Source organism: Crassostrea angulata, chromosome 5, assembly GCF_025612915.1.
Source record: "Crassostrea angulata isolate pt1a10 chromosome 5, ASM2561291v2, whole genome shotgun sequence".
NCBI lineage: Eukaryota > Metazoa > Mollusca > Bivalvia > Ostreida > Ostreidae > Magallana > Magallana angulata.
Window position 1 is genome coordinate 14,955,287 of NC_069115.1, and position 3,701 is coordinate 14,958,987.

The window sequence follows — 3,701 nt, forward strand, 5'->3', positions numbered from 1 at the left end:
TGCTTTATCTCAGTCAGGTTACATGGCACACAGCATTGCAGATTTCACGCACCCCTCCACTTATTTTTCTTTCTTTCTATTTTATTTTTACAAATTACAGAACATGGTCATTTGTTTAAATGCATGTAATAAAATAAGCGGGTTATCGGTATACAAATATAATTATCTTGATTTGTGTCAATGTTAAGTCAAAATTATTCACGCTTGTAATAATATTGCCCTCTATGAAATGCAAAGAAAAACAAGCACCGTCTAAAACATGAATGCTATATATAAATTTTAAAAAATCCGAATTAATTAAAAGCTATTTATTTACTTAGCGAGCAGTTAAAGACCGTACAGGGGATGTCAGGGGCATGCACAGGGGCAGACAGTGGCTTACAGGGGATGACAGGGGCGTACAGGGGGTGACAGGGGCTTACAGTGGCACACAGGGGTTGTGTACAGGGGCGCACAGGGGATGACAGGGTATACAGGGGCTCCGTACAGTGGCACACAGGGGATGTACAGGGGATGACAGTGAAAACACAGGGGGTGACAGGGGAAGACAGGGGATTTTCATACGGACAGGGGTTTTTAGAGCCAGTAGTGAAAATATAAAGAGGGAAAGGAGAAAGGGTCGCTTCGTTGCGAAGCGACGTGAACAGCAGTACGAGTCCTCTAAAAATGACAACTGAAAGATGAAGAAGATGGGGAATACAATCAAACAAAATATTCGCCAACACAATTAGCCTATTTTAGAAACTGCAACTTACAAGCGAAATGAGTCAGAGGAAATTCCAGTAGCGGAAGAAATTGAGATAGTTTACAGCAAAAATCGAAGTTCTCAGTGCCTTTAGACTTAGTATAATTAAAATGGCAATGTTTTTGCTACAATGTACACTATGCTTTTTCAAACTCAAGTATCGCATATGTATAATCTTATAGATCAAATCTGTGTATATGGCGGGCCATGCGGTTACCGATATGGCATTTTGGAGAAACCAAATTTGAATGTTTATATAGTAACATTTATTTTATTTGTTGGCATGTCTCCAATAGAAACAAACATTGCTACTAAACTGAAAAACAGGAGATCATAGCTGGTAATTTATTCTTCAGTTTTATCATTTTAAATAGTGTCAAGTCAAATGCAGTCAGAGAAAAATGGGACTGCATATCTACAAATCAGTTTTGATAAATTGTTGTTGTTTTTTTGTTTATTTTTTTTTTGGGGGGGGGGGGATGATTTTCTCAATATATTCTACCAGTCAAAAGGGTAAAATAAATCACTAGTCAATATTTTTCTGAGAAGCTTGCATTTATATAATATAATACGCAGCACTGTTAAGGTTAACTTTGTGGTCGCGCCGACCAGAGAGTACGGGAAATGTTAACTATGACATCACACAAAACAACAAGTTGTTAAAAAAGCTAATAAATAAGGTAATTTCCTATTGTTATGGGTACGGAGACATAAAACTACTTTAAAAATTACCTATGCGTGTAACTTTGTAGTCAAATACGTCAAACAACGATAAATATAAACAACTGACTGATCGCGGTGCACTAGTCGATGTGACGTCATACTCTAAATTTTAACGCATATTTTGTGTAGAGAGAGGCGGATCAATCAATTTTTTAACATGGAAAAATGCATTTTATAAATACACATAAGATAATCTTAAAATGCTTATAATACCATTATCTATTATGCTTGTTTTGATTCGGCAAGTGATTATTTTTTAGAGCGTGTATTATTTCTTTTCTAGCGTGTTTATTGTCCAAGTTCGATGTGTTTGACATCGGAAAGCCTACCAAATTCCCCCTTTACAAGGGCATACAAAAAACAGAACATTACGACCTTTTGGATATAAATTAAGGGAATCTTTAATTCATTAAAAAGTGCTGCTGTTTTGATGAAATCTATAGAATGAATTAATAAATACGTAAAATATTAAGCGAAGGTCATATAAATTCCCACCTGAGCTCATTTCTTTGATATTTATTCTAATAAAAGAAGAACTCTATACAAATCAGCAGCACTTTTCAGAATCTACCAGAAAAGTAGAATTTGCTTATCATTTAAATTTTTAATTCAAATAAGGGTATGCCCTTGTAATATTGAAATTTGTTTATGACCTCCAATCGGGAGAATTATCAACACAAGTCACGTGACTATCAACTCAGAGGACCACACTGAGTGTCATACAAAGTAGTATTTACTATACTCTTTCATTTTATATTACATTTACATCATGATAAATAACTTTACATAAATATTTTGTAATAACAGATCCATCGTTTTATAAACGCTTAAATCCGCTGAATTTTTCATAGTATGCCTTAACAGTGCTGCGTAATTGACCGTTTGTCCATTGTCATGTAGAACTACATTTGTATACGTATAGTAAAAATATACTACAGTGTAAGAAATTATAGCATTGTGTGTATGCACTATATCTCTTGCAGCACTAATACAATATAGGTCACAATGAATATTAAATGTGTCAAATTAATGATTTTGTTACACAATGGCACGGTCATTTAACATGTCTTCTTTTCTGCAAATCTAGTCGAAAGTGAACACTAGCAAGTTAAGCAATAATTTTGCTTATTATGTATACATTGTTTTTTAACTGGTCATTATTTCCTCATTATTCAGATAGCTGTAGTATGAAGAGAAGATCACTGGCACTGTTTTGTGCAAACAAAATTTCCAAATTCTTCTTCTGCATTTCAAGTGACAGTCATAACAGTGAAAGGTGGTCAAATGTTCCGCAGAGGCAAACCTGTTCAATCCAGCAAATTTCCTCTGCTTTAGAGTACTTCGTTGACAAGGAAATTGCGCCATCCGTACTGAGCATAGCATCAAGTCTTAAGATTTCCATTATTTAGTCGACGCCATGTAAGCAATTGAAAAGATGGATGCTTTTAAAAATCATGTTTCAGGATTTGTTTATACAAAGCTTTTAAGATTCCCAGCGTTGCCATCTTATACCCAACAGACTTTAGTTTCATCATTTTACATTTTGACTATGCTGCTCATGACAAGATGTCACATTTCTTCAAAGACTTGTATCTTCATCAATTTTGATTCACAGAATAGTTAAAAGGCAACATTCTCTCTGCTAAGTGAAACTTTTTCACATGAATGTGTGTCAATGAAGAGAATCACAAAGTGTATGGATAGAAAAATAGCTGCCAGTGATTTGAACTATGCAGTTTTAAAGCTAGCATTTAGTAGAGGAAAGGGCACACAACGAGTTTCGTCATAAGAGTGTGGAAGTGGACCAAGAGTGACAAAATCAGCAAAGATCATACATTCCATAGCTGATCATTTTAGAAATACTTTTATAAGTGAGTGTTAAAGCTCATTATGTCAGAAATGCTATATACTGCCTTTGATTTTCGTTTTTCCTGAACTAGTTATTAGTTCCAGTACATGTATATACTCTATGATGTAACACAACCCCCCCCCCTCCAAAAAAAAATAATAATCCTGATAAAGATAACTTTTATATGTACTGATGGTGTAATCTGAAACACTCATTGCTATGAAGTGTTCAGTTTATGTCTATATTCTCGCTACCTGAATAAAATGATTTCTTATACAGGTAATTTTTATAAAACGCATGTTTTTCAACTGATCAGTATTTTGAAATCTATACATCTAGCTACTTTGTTTTCAAAGAAAAATTTCAAATGAATTTTTAATTTCA

The 3,701-nt window shown here is 34.2% G+C and overlaps 1 pseudogene; it reads left to right on the forward strand.

Annotated features, from left to right (window-relative positions):
* The first annotated feature begins 1,441 nt into the window (after positions 1-1,441).
* On the forward strand, positions 1,442-3,350 carry LOC128185129 (uncharacterized; annotated as a pseudogene).
* Positions 3,351-3,701: the final 351 nt, after the last annotated feature.